Consider the following 14,544-nt stretch of genomic DNA (forward strand, 5'->3'; position numbering starts at 1 on the left):
TTATCCAAAACTGAAACTTCCACCATGGATCATGGCTTTAGTTAGCGGCCCAATGTTCTTCTCTAACATTATGCAATGCTCTAACCATTTTAGTGGTAGATCTCCCTTACTTCAGACAAGACGAACATGCATAGCAACTCACATGATATTCAACAAAGAGTAGTTGATGGCGTCCCCAGGAACATGGTTATCGCACCACAAGCAACTTAATAAGAGATAAAGTACATAAGTACATATTCAATACCACAATAGTTTTTAGGCTATTTGTCCCATGAGCTATATATTGTAAAGATGAAGAATGGAAATTTTAAAGGTAGAACTCAAGCAATTTACTTTGGAATGGCGGAGAAATACCATGTAGTAGGTAGGTATGGTGGACACAAGTGGCATAGTGGTTGGCTCAAGTATTTTGGATGCATGAGAAGTATTCCCTCTCGATACAAGGTTTAGGCTAGCAAGGCTATTTGAAACAAACACAAGGATGAACCGGTGCAGCCAAACTCACATAAAAAACATATTGTAAACATTATAAGACTCTACGCCGTCTTCCTTGTTGTTCAAACTCAATACTAGAAATTATCTAGACCTTAGAGAGACCAATTATGCAAACCAAATTTTAGCATGCTCTATGTATTTCTTCATTAATAGGTGCAAAGTACATGATGCAAGAGCTTAAACATGAGCACAACAATTGCCAAGTATCACATTATCCAAGACATTTTAGCAATTACTACATGTATCATTTTCCAATTCCAACCATATAACAATTAACGAAGCAGTTTCAACCTTCGCCATGAAAATTAAAAGCTAAGAACACATGTGTTCATATGAACCAGCGGAGCGTGTCTCTCTCCCACACAAGCATTTATTCAAACAAAAACAAAAACAAAAGCACACAGACGCTCCAAGCAAAGTACATAAGATGTGGCCGAATAAAAATATAGTTTCAAGGGAGGAACCTGATAATTTGTCGATGAAGAAGGGGATGCCTTGGGCATCCCCAAGCTTAGATGCTTGAGTCTTCTTGAAATATGCAGGGATGAACCACCGGGGCATCCCCAAGCTTAGAGCTTTCACTCTTCTTGATCATAGTATATCATCCTCCTCTCTTGACCCTTGAAAACTTCCTCCACACCAAACTCAAAACAACTCATTAGAGGGTTAGTGCATAATCAAAATTCACATGTTCAGAGGTGACACAATCATTCTTAACACTTCTGGACATTGCTCAAAACTACTGGAAGTCAATGGAACAAAGGAATCCATCCCACATAGCAAATGAGGCAATGCGAAATAAAAGGCAGAATCTGTCAAAACAGAACAGTCCGTAAAGACGAATTTTATTGAGGCACCAGACTTGCTCAAATGAAAATGCTCAAATTGAATGAAAGTTGCGTACATATCTGAGGATCACTCACGTAAACTGGCATAATTTTCTGAGTTACCTACAGAGAATTTTGCCCAGATTCGTGACAGCAAAGAAATCTGTTTCTGCGCAGTAATCCAAATCTAGTATGAACCTTACTATCAACGACTTTACTTGGCACAACAAAACACTAAACTAAGATAAGGAGAGGTTGCTACAGTAGTAACAACTTCCAAGACTCAAATATAAAACAAAATTACTGTAGCAAAATAAACTCATGGGTTATCTCCCAAGAAGTTCTTTCTTTATAGCCATTAAGATGGGCTCAGCAGTTTTAATGATGCACTCGCAAGAAATAGTATTTGAAACAAAAGAGAGCATCAAGAAGCAAATTCAAAACACATTTAAGTCTAACCCACTTCCTATGCATAGGAATCTTGTAAATAAACAAGTTCATGAATAGCAAAGTAACAAGCATAGGAAGATAGAACAAGTGTAGCTTCAAAAATTTCAGCACATAGAGAGGTGTTTTAGTAACATGAAAACTTCTACAACCATATTTTCCTCTCTCATAATAATGTCCAGTAGCATCATGAGCAAACTCAACAATATAACTATCACATAAAGCATTCTTATCATGAGTCTCATGCATAAAATTATTACTCTCCACATAAGCATAATCAATTTTATTAGTAATAGTGGGAGCAAATTCAACAAAGTAGCTATCATTATTATTCTCATCATCAAATATAGGAGGCATATTGTAATCATAATCAAATTTATCCTCCATAACAGGTGGTAACCAAAGACTACTATCATTATAATCATCATATATGGGAGGCATATCATAATCAACATAAACTTTCTCCTCAATACCCGGAGGGCTAAAGAGATCATTTTCATCAAAACCGACCTCCCCAAGCTTAGAATTTTCCATAGCATTAGCAACAATAGTGTTCAAAGCATTCATATTAATAACATTCCCATTAGCATGCATATAAAGTTCCATGGGTTTTTTAATTCTCTCTTCAAACACATCATGTCCTAATTCAAGATAAAGTTCATAAAGATCTCTTATATTTTTGTTGTTTTCCATTATGCCTAACTAGTGTAAACAAGAAACAAAAAGATGCAATTGCATGATCTAAAGGAAATAGCTTCGAGCACAAACACAATGGCGCCAGAGAAGTACTGTTACCTGGAACCGGAGTATGAGTGCCTTTTACCTTTCCTCCCCGGCAACGGCGCCAGAAAAGTACTTGATGTCTACGGGTGCTTCTATTCTTGTAGACAGTGTTGGGCCTCCAAGAGCAGAGGTTTGTAGAACAGCAGCAAGTTTCCCTTAAGTGGATCACCCAAGGTTTATCGAACTCAGGGAGGAAGAGGTCAAAGATATCCCTCTCAAGCAACCCTGCAACCACAAAGCAAGAAGTCTCTTGTGTCCCCAACACACCTAATAGGTGCACTAGTTCGGCGAAGAGATAGTGAAATACAGGTGGTATGAATAAATATGAGCAGTAGTAACGGTGCCAGAAAAGTGCTTGGCTGCCCAAGACTGGCGTGTGGTTGATGGTGGTAATATTGCAGGCAGTAGAAACGCAGTAAAACAGTAAACAAACAACGATAGCAGTATTTGCGAACAAGGCCTAGGGATCATACTTTCGCTAGTGGACACTCTCAACATTGATCACATAACAGAATAAATAGATAGATGCTAGACTCTACACCCTCTTGTTGGATGATGAACACCACTAATTGCGTAGGATTACACGAACCCTCAATGCCGGAGTTAACAAGCTCCACAATATTCAATGTTCATATTTAAATAACCTTAGAGTGCAAGATAGATCAACATAACCAAATAGATCACATCAATACCATCATAGTAATAGTTAACTTCATAATCTACAAGAGATCACAATCATAAACTACGCCAAGTACTACATGATGCACACACTGTCCACTTTACATCATGCAGGAGGAATAGAATACTTTAATAACATCACTAGAGTAGCACATAGATGAATTGTGATACAAAACTCATATGAATCTCAATCATGTAGGGCAGCTCATGAGATCATTGTATTGAAGTACATAGGAGAGAGATTAACCACATAGCTACCGGTACAGCCCCGAGCCTCGATGGAGAACTACTCCCTCCTCATGGGAGACAGTAGCGTTGATGAAGATGGCGGTGGTGTCGATGGAGAAGCCTTCCGGGGGCACTTCCCCGTCCCGGCGGCGTGCCGGAACAGAGACTCCTGTCCCCCAGATCTTGGCTTCGCGATGGCGGCGGCTCTGGATGGTTTCTCGTACCGTGGCTTTTCCGTCTCGAGGTTTTAGGTCGAGGGGGCTTAAATAGGCGAAGAGGCGGCGTCAGAGGGTCGAAGAGGCGGTGAGATGATAGGGCGGCGCGGCCAGGGCCTGGGCCGCGCCGGCCTACCTCCTGGGCCCACCAGGGTTCCCCTCTGGCGACTCTCGGGTGTTCTGGAAGCTTCGTGGAAAAATAGGATGCTGGGCGTTGATTTCGTCCGATTCCGAGAATATTTCCTTACTAGGATTTCTGAAACCAAAAACAGCAGAAAACAGCAACTGGCCCTTCGGCATCTCGTCAATAGGTTAGTTCCGGAAAACGCATAATAATGACATAAAGTATGCATAAAACATGTAGATATCATAAATAATGTGGCATGAAACATAAGAAATTATCGATACGTCGGAGACGTATCAAGCCCCGCCATGGTCGTGACCATGAAGAAGAGAACCGGTTCGCTCCCTCTAGTGCATGCATTTTTTGTGCTTTAAAAAAATTGGGATAACTGTTGGAGATATGCCCAAGAGGCAATAATAAAAGTGGTTATTATATATCTTTATGTTTTTGATAAATGTTTATATACCATGCTATAATTGTATTAACCGAAACATTGATACATGTGTGATATGTAAACAACAAAGAGTCCCTAGTATGCCTCTTAACTAGCTTGTTGATTAATGGATGATTAGTTTCATAATCATGAACATTGGATGTTATTAATAATAAGGTTATATCATTATATGAATGATGTAATGGACACACCCAATTAAGCGTAGCATAAGATCACGTCGTTAAGTTATTTGCTATAAGCTTTCGATACATAGTTACCTAGTCCTTATGACCATGAGATCATGTAAATCACTTATACCGGAAAGGTACTTTGATTACATCAAACGCCACTGCGTAAATGGGTGGTTATAAAGGTGGGATTAAGTATCCGGAAAGTATGAGTTGAGGCATATGGATCAATAGTGGGATTTGTCCATCCCGATGACGGATAGATATACTCTGGGCCCTCTCGGTGGAATGTCGTCTAATGTCTTGCAAGCATATGAATAAGTTCATAAGAGACCACATACCACGGTACAAGTAAAGAGTACTTGTCAGGAGACGAGGTTGAACAAGGTATAGAGTGATACCGATGATTAAACCTCGGACAAGTAAAATATCGCGTGACAAAGGGAATTGGTATCGTATGTGAATGGTTCATTCGATCACTAACGTCATCGTTGAATATGTGGGAGCCATTATGGATCTCCAGATCCTGCTATTGGTTATTGGACGGAGAGAGTTCTCACCCATGTCCACATAGTTCACGAACCGTAGGGTGACACACTTAAGGTTGATGTTGTAATGGTAGAACTTGAATATGGAATGGAGTTCGAAGTATTGTTCGAAGTCTCGGATGGGATCCCGGACATTACGAGGAGTTCCGGAATGGTCCGGAGAATAAGATTCATATATAGGAAGTCATTTTATAAGTTTGAAAATGATCCGGTGATTTTACGGAAGGTTCTAGAAGGTTCTAAAAAAGTCCGGAAGGAATCACTAAAGAAGGAGGAGTCCCGAAGGGACTCCACCTCCCCATGGCCGGCCAACCCTAGAGGGGGGAGTCCCCCCCCCCCCCCACATGGAAGGGGGAATCCCACTTGAGGTGGGAGTCCCACCTTGGGTAGGTTTCCCTACTACATGGAAGGTTTTGGGTTGGGGTCTTATTCGAAGACTTGTAGTCCAACACTTGGGGCTTCCACCTATATAATGAGGGGCATAGGGGAGGGGGCCGGCCACCACAAAGCCACAAGCTGGCCGCACCCCTTGAGGCCGGCCACCCCCTCTCCCAAACCCTAGCCGCCCCCCTCTCCTCCACCTCTCCCGCACGCTTAGCGAATCTCCACCGGAGTTCTCCATCGCCACCGCCACCACGCCATCGTGCTGCCGGATTCAAGGAGGAGCTACTACTTCCACTGCCCGCTGGAACGGGGAGAAGGACATCGTCTTCATCAACACCGAACGTGTGACCGAGTACAGAGGTGCTGCCCGATCGTGGCACCATGATCAAGATCTTCTACGCGCTTTTGCAAGCGGCAAGTGATCGTCTACCGCAGCAATAAGAGCCTACTCTTATAGGCTTTGGAAATCTTCAAGGGCGAGTCTCGATCATCCCCTCGTTGCTCCCGTCTTCTAGATTGCATCTTGGTTTGGATTGCGTTCTCGCGGTAGTAATTTTTTTGTTTTCTATGCAACGAATCCCTACAGTGGTATCAGAGCCGTGTCTATGCATAGATGGTTGCACGAGTAGAACACAATGGTTTGTGGGCGTTGATGCTTTTGTTGTCTTTAGTTTGAGTACTTTGCACCTTTGTGGCATAGTGGGATGAAGCGGCTCGGACTAACTTTACATGACCGTGTTCATGAGACTTGTTCCTCGTTCGACATGCAACTTGTATTGCATAAGAGGCTTTGCGGGTGTCTGTCTCTCCTACTATAGTGAAGATTCAATTTACTCTTCTATTGACAACACTAGTATCACCGTTGTGGTTCATGTTCGTAGGTAGATTAGATCTCTCTCGAAAAAACTAAACCACGTAAAATATGCAAACCAAATTAGAGACGTCTAACTTGTTTTTGCAGGGTTTGGTGATGTGATATGGCCATAATGTGATGATGAATATGTATGAGATGATCATTATTGTATTGTGGCAACCGGCAGGTGCCTTATGGTTGTCTTTAAATTTCATGTTGAGTAGTATTTCAAAGTAGTTGTAATAGTTGCTACATGGAGGACAATCATGAAGACAACGCCATTGACCTTGACGCTACGCTGACGATGATGGAGATCATGTTCGTGCTTTGAAGATGAAGATCAAAGGCGCAAAGACAAAAGGGCCATATCATATCACATATGAACTGGATGTGATGTTAATCCTTTTATGCATCTTGTTTTGCTTAGATCGCGACGGTAGCATTATAATATGATCCCTCTCACTAAAATATCAAGATAATAAAGTGTTCATCCTTAGTAGCACCGTTGCCAAGACTTGTCGTTTCGAAGCATCTCGTGATGATCGGGTGTGATAGAATCAACAAGTGCATACAACGGGTGCAAGCCAGTTTTGCACATGCGGATACTAAGGTGGCCTTGACGAGCCTAGCATGTACAGATATGGTCTCGGAACACGTGATACCGAAAGGTAGAGCATGAATCATATGATTGATATGATGAACACTTTGAGTGTTCGCCATTGAAATTACATCTTGTCTCGTGATGATCGGACTTAGGTGTGATGGATTTGGTTCATGTGATCACTAAAACAATTCGAGAGATATTGTTTTTGAGTGGGAGTTCACCTAGATTTTTAATTATGTTGAATTAAAATTTGAACTCAATTTGTCATAAACTTAGTCTAAACTATTGCAAATATATGTTGTAGATATGGCGTCCCCAATCAATTTTAACCAGTTCCTAGAGAAAGAAAAGCTTAAGAGCAACGGTAGCAACTTTACCGACTGGTTCCGTCATGTGAGGATCTTCCTTGCTGGCGGAAATCTGCAATATGTGCTTGATGCACCGCTAGGTGATCCTCCTGCAGAAACTGAAACCGATGAAGTAAAGAATGTTTACGCTACTCGGAAAGCTCGGTACTCTCAAGTTCAGTGTGCCATCATGTGCAGTCTGGAAGCCAATCTTCAAAAACGTTTTAAGCACCACGATCCTCATGAGTTGGTCAATGAGCTGAAAGCTATATTTGAAACTCATGCGGCCGTGGAATGCTATGAAGCATCGAAACACTTCTTCAGCTGCATGATGGAAGAAGGCAGCTCTGTTAGTGAGCACATGCTCGTTATGACCGGGCATGCGAAGAAACTCAGTGACTTGGGAATAGTGATTCCTAATAGACTGGGGATTAATCGTGTCCTTCAATCACTGCCACCTAGTTACAAGAACTTTGTGATGAACTACAACATGCAGAACATGAACAAGGAGTTACCTGAACTCTTTGGCATGCTAAAAGCTGCAGAGATTGAGATCAAGAAAGAGCAGCAAGTGTTGATGGTCAACAAGACCACCAGTTTCAAGAAACAGGGCAGGTCTAAGGGAAAATTCAAGAAGGGTGGCAAGAAAGCTGCCACGCCTCCTATGAAACCTAAGAACAGCCCTAAGCCTGATGCTGAGTGCTATTACTGCAAGTAGAAGGGACACTGGAAGCGTAATTGCTCCAAGTATCTGGCTGATCTGAAGAGCGGCCTTGTCAAGAAGAAGAAAGAAGGTATATCTGATATACATGTTATAGATGTTTATCTCACTGGTTCTCGTACTAGTACCTGGGTATTTGATACTGGTTCGCTTGCTCATATTTGTAACTCGAAACAGGAACTAAAGAATAAACGAAGACTACTGAAGGATGAAGTGACGATGCGCGTTGGAAACGGATCCAAAGTCGATGTGATCGCTGTCGGCACACTTCCTCTACATCTACCTTCGGGATTAGTTTTAAGCCTAAATAATTGTTATTTTGTACCCGCGTTGAGCATGAACATTATATCTGGATCTTGTTTAATGCAAGACGGTTATTCATTCAAGTCTGAGAATAAAGGTTCTATTTTTATGAATAATATCTTTTATGGTCGAGCACCTGAAAAGAATGGCTTATTTCTGTTAGATCTCGATAGTAGTGATACACATATACATAACATTGATGCTAAGCGAATTAAATTGAATGATAATTCTACATATATGTGGCACTGTCGTCTTGGTCATATTGGAGTGAAATGCATGAAGAAACTCCATACTGATGGATTACTTGAATCACTTGACTTTGAGTCACTTGATAGATGTGAAGCATGTCTGATGGGAAAAATGACTAAGACTCCATTTTTTGGTATGATGGAGCGAGCTACTGACTTATTGGAAATCATACATACTGATGTGTGCGGACCAATGAGTGTAGCATCGCGCGGTGGTTATCGTTATGTTCTAACCTTCACAGATGATCTGAGTAGATATGGGTATATCTATTTCATGAAACATAAATCCGAAACTTTCGAGAAGTTCAAGGAATTCCAAAGTGAAGTAGAAAATCAACGTAACAAGAAGATTAAATTTCTACGATCTGATCGTGGAGGTGAATATCTGAGTTATGAGTTTGGCATGCATTTAAAGAAATGCGGAATACTTTCACAATTGACACCGCCGGGAACACCACAACGAAACGGTGTGTCCGAACGTCGTAATCGAACTCTCTTAGATATGGTTCGTTCTATGATGTCTCTTACTGATTTGCCGTTATCATTTTGGAGTTATGCATTAGAGATAGCCGCATTCACTTTAAATAGAGCACCATCAAAATCCGTTGAAACGACACCGTATGAATTATGGTTTAATAAGAAACCTAAGCTGTCGTTCCATAAAGTTTGGGGTTGCGAAGCCTATGTAAAGAAGTTACAACCGGACAAGCTAGAACCCAAAGCGGAGAAATGCATCTTCATAGGATACCCTAAGGAAACTATAGGGTACACTTTCTATCATAGATCCGAAGGCAAAATCTTTGTTGCTAAGAACGGAACCTTTCTTGAGAAAGAATTTCTCACTATAGAAGTGACTGGAAGAAAAGTAGAACTCGATGAGATTGATGAATCTTTACTCGTTGATCAGAGTAGCGCAGTACCGGAAGTTGTACCTGTATCGCCTACACCGGCAATAGAGGAAGCTAACGATAATGATCATGAAACTTCGAACGAGGAAACTACTGAACCTCGCAGATCGACAAGGGAACGTGCCACTCCTGATTGGTATGATCCTTGTCTAAATGTCATGATTGTGGACAACAATGATGAAGACCCTGCGACGTATGAAGAAGCGATGATGAGCCCAGATTCCAACAAATGGCAAGAAGCCATGAAATCCGAAATGGGATCCATGTATGATAACAAAGTATGGACTTTGGTAGACTTACCTGATAGCCGCAAGGCTGTCGAGAATAAATGGATCTTCAAGAGAAAAACAGATGCTGATGGTAATATTACTGTCTATAAAGCTCGACTTGTCGCAAAGGGTTTCCGACAAATTCAAGGAGTTGACTACGATGAGACTTTCTCACCTGTAGCGAAGCTAAAATCTGTGAGGATTTTGTTATCAATAGCTGCATTTTTCGATTATGAGATTTGGCAGATGGATGTCAAAACGGCGTTCCTTAATGGAGACATTGAGGAAGAGTTGTATATGGTACAACCCAAAGGTTTTGTCGATCCTAAAAATGCTGACAAAGTATGCAAACTTCAGCGTTTAATTTATGGACTGAAGCAAGCAACGAGAAGTTGGAACCGATGCTTTGATAAGGTGATCAAAGACTTCGGGTTTATACAGTGTCATGGAGAGGCCTGTATTTACAAGAAAGTGAGTGGGAGCTCTGTAGCATTCCTGATATTATATGTAGATGACATATTATTGATTGGGAATGATATAGAACTATTAAGAAGTGTAAAAGGTTATTTGAATAATAGTTTTTCAATGAAAGACCTTGGTGAAGCATCATACATATTAGGCATCAAGATTTATAGAGATAGATCAAGACGTCTAATAGGGCTATCACAGAGTACATACCTGGACAAGATTCTAAAGAAGTTTAGAATGGACGAAAGTAAGAAAGGGTTCTTACCTATGTTACCAGGCAAGGTCTTGAGTAAGACTCAAGGACCGGCTACGGCAGAAGAAAGAGAAAGGATGAGTCAGATCCCCTATGCCTCGGCAGTAGGCTCTATTATGTATGCCATGCTATGTACTAGACCGGATATAGCACATGCTGTTAGTTTGACTAGCAGATATCAAAGTGATCCAGGGATGGAACACTGGACAACGGTCAAGAATATCCTGAAGTACTTGAAAAGAACTAAGGATATGTTTCTTTGTTATGGAGGTGACCAAGAGCTCGTTGTAACCAGTTACACCGATGCAAGTTGGAACACTGATCCTGATGACTCTAAGTCACGATGCAGGTACGTGTTTATATTGAATGATGCTGCGATGGGCTGGGCAAGCTCGAAGCGATTGCACGGTGGCGAAGTCTTCAACGGAATCGAGTACATAAGCGGCTTCAGAGGCTTCATCAGAAGCGGTATGGATGAAGAGGTTCATTGTAGAGCTCGGTGTGGTTCCTAGTGCATTGGACCCACTAGTCATCTACTGTGACAACATGGGTGCCATCGCCAATGCACAAGAACTAAGGTCACACAAGAGGCTGAAGCATATAAGGCTGCGTTACCACTCGATTCGCGAGTACATCGATGATGGAGAAGTAAAGATTTGCAAAGTACACTCTGATCTGAATATAGCAGATCCGTTGACTAAAGCCCTCCCTAGGGCAAAGCATGACCAATACCAGAATGCCATGGGTGTTAGGTACATTACAATGTAATCTAGATTATTGACTCTAGTGCAAGTGGGAGACTGTTGGAGATATGCCCAAGAGGCAATAATAAAAGTGGTTATTATATATCTTTATGTTTATGATAAATGTTTATATACCATGCTATAATTGTATTAACCGAAACATTGATACATGTGTGATATGTAAACAACAAAGAGTCCCTAGTATGCCTCTTAACTACCTTGTTGATTAATGGATGATTAGTTTCATAATCATGAACATTGGATGTTATTAATAACAAGGTTATATCATTATATGAATGATGTAATGGACACACCCAATTAAGCGTAGCATAAGATCACGTCATTAAGTTATTTGCTATAAGCTTTCAATACATAGTTACCTAGTCCTTATGACCATGAGATCATGTAAATCACTTATACCGGAAAGGTACTTTGATTACATCAAACGCCACTGCGTAAATGGGTGGTTATAAAGGTGGGATTAAGTATCTGGAAAGTATGAGTTGAGGCATATGGATCAACAGTGAGATTTGTCCATCCCGATGACGGATAGATATACTCTGGGCCCTCTCGGTGGAATGTCGTCTAATGTCTTGCAAGCATATGAATAAGTTCATAAGAGACCACATACCACGGTACGAGTAAAGAGTACTTGTCAGGAGACGAGGTTGAACAAGGTATAGAGTGATACCGATGATCAAACCTCAGACAAGTAAAATATCGCGTGACAAAGGGAATTGGTATCGTATGTGAATGGTTCATTCGATCAGTAAAGTCATCGTTGAATATGTGGGAGCCATTATGGATCTCCAGATCCCGCTATTGGTTATTGGACGGAGAGAGTTCTCAGCCATGTCCACATAGTTCACGAACCGTAGGGTGACACACTTAAGGTTTGATGGTGTAATGGTAGAACTTGAATATGGAATGGAGTTCAAAGTATTGTTCGAAGTCTCGGATGGGATCCCGGACATCACGAGGAGTTCCGGAATGGTCCGGAGAATAAGATTCATATATAGGAAGTCATTTTATAAGTTTGAAAATGATCCGGTGATTTTATGGAAGGTTCTAGAAGGTTCTAGAAAAGTCCGGAAGGAATCATTAAGGAAGGAGGAGTCCCGGAGGGACTCCACCTCCCCATGGTCGGCCAACCCTAGAGGGGGGAGTCCAAGGTGGACTCCACCTAAGGGGGCCGGCCACCCCCCCACATGGAAGGGGGAATCCCACTTGAGGTGGGAGTCCCACCTTGGGTAGGTTTCCCTACTACATGGAAGGTTTTGGGTTGGGGTCTTATTCGAAGACTTGTAGTCCAACACTTGGGGGTTCCACCTATATAATGAGGGGCATAGGGGAGGGGGCCGGCCACCACAAAGCCACAAGCTGGCCGCACCCCTTGAGGCCGGCCACCCCCTCTCCCAAACCCTAGCCGCCCCCCTCTCCTCCACCTCCCCCGCACGCTTAGCGAAGCTCCGCCGGAGTTCTCCATCGCCACCGCCACCACGCCGTCGTGCTGCCGGATTCAAGGAGGAGCTACTACTTCCGCTGCCCGCTGGAACGGGGAGAAGGACGTCGTCTTCATCAACACCGAACGTGTGACCGAGTACGGAGGTGCTGCCCGATCGTGGCACCGTGATCAAGATCTTCTACGCGCTTTTGCAAGCGGCAAGTGATCGTCTACCGCAGCAATAAGAGCCTACTCTTATAGGCTTTGGAAATCTTCAAGGGTGAGTCTCGATCATCCTCTCGTTGCTCCCGTCTTCTAGATTGCATCTTGGCTTGGATTGCGTTCTCGCAGTAGGAATTTTTTTGTTTTCTATGCAACGAATCCCTACACTAACATGCTAGGTCAATGGGGTAATGTGTGTGAGAGAGGAAGAAGATAGGCTGCTGACAGGTGGGCCCCGCTAACAGAAATTACAACACGCCGTATCTAAGTGCCATGTCAGCCCGACGTGCCGTGTCAATCCATCATAAAATTTGGTTTAGTGCACATTATAAAAAAACTGCACTAGGGTAGCATTTTGTCGCAGTAATGTAAAATGATCGATTTTTCAAAATTATGCCGGAAAATTGCAATTTTATGCTAAGAACTCTTAGAACATGGGTACTTGGAATAAGTTTCGAGCATGTAAATGATTTTTTTTGAACAAAAATGGGTCTAGAAGACCCTAGCGATTCATTCAGTCCATCACACGTGGCGCGTACATATTACATAAAAGCTCTTTTACATCTCTCGCACCGGGAAACCTAAATTTTGAAGAAAGGGCTTCTAGGAATGCAGAAAACACCCTAGAACTAAAAGATGAAAAGCGATAAGGTCCTTGGGTGCCCCCACCACCTCTCGTCAGTGATCTCAAGACTTGACCGTCGAGATCTGATGCCAAAGCGCTCGACAGCATACATCCAGCTGTGCATCACAAACGCTAGCCACTCCTCCTCCTCCGGGGACAAACCACTTGGCGGTGGAGAAGCGTCGAGCTCCGACGAAGGATGTGAAGAAGGTCCTCCATCCTGGAGGTAGAGTAGGGGTCGCCATGTCGGCGAAGGATCGCAGCGTCGATAGAAGACTCTGTGTGTTCCGCATGAAGGAGCCCTAGAAGAGAAGCTCCATAGCACCTCGAAAGCAATCGTCTATGCAGAGCTTGGGGAGTACCCGCTCCACTGCCACTTCCCTCCTCACCACTACGGCAGGCCAAGGGAAATTGCAGCCGAGCACTCCTCCACCTCGAACATCAGTGCACCGCGCCTCAACTCCTCCTCGCCACCAAGGCTAGCCAGGAGAGAAGCAGCAGGGCACCTCGCTGCTCCGATTTGGCCCTCCTCCTTGCCACCACAGTCGGCTAGGAGAGTTTCTTCTTCGCAACAACATCGGGAAGGAGCATAGCCTGGAGCCACAAAATTATTGAGGAATACGGTGTCGCCCTCACCACAACCTCTCTCCAACCATAGGAGCAGAGAGAGGGCAAGCAGCAACCCAAAGACGGCCTAGATCAGGCGACTGAGATCCGAGCCACCGCCTTCTCTACGGGGCATACACCCAAACGCTGGCATCAAGCCAAAAACAGAGAAGAAACCTATAGATCATCTACTCCTAATCTACTCCAGCACCAAACCTAGACCAGCTCCAAGCAGCTATTCCGGCGGAGCGGCCTTCAGCGGTCAACGGTGAAGATAGGGCAGAATTACCGAGAGGACATCGGGGATGGGGGGGGGGGGGGGTGATGATGTCTGTCGATGAGCATGTAAATGATGTATACATCTATGTGCATAAGAAGTGTGGAATTTGTATGTAACGTAAGTCCATTTTTATATTTTCTACGGAGACCACATACGTGCCAATATGTATGTTTCGTTTTCAACTTTTCTTCCGAAACTAATATGACTGTTGCACCATTTTAAAATCGGGACCATGAGTACCCAAGAGCAGTCACATATTATTTATCAAGTGTGATGTGACTTTATGTTCTCGAAAAATTA

This window comes from Lolium perenne, chromosome 4 (assembly GCF_019359855.2).
Source record: "Lolium perenne isolate Kyuss_39 chromosome 4, Kyuss_2.0, whole genome shotgun sequence".
NCBI lineage: Eukaryota > Viridiplantae > Streptophyta > Magnoliopsida > Poales > Poaceae > Lolium > Lolium perenne.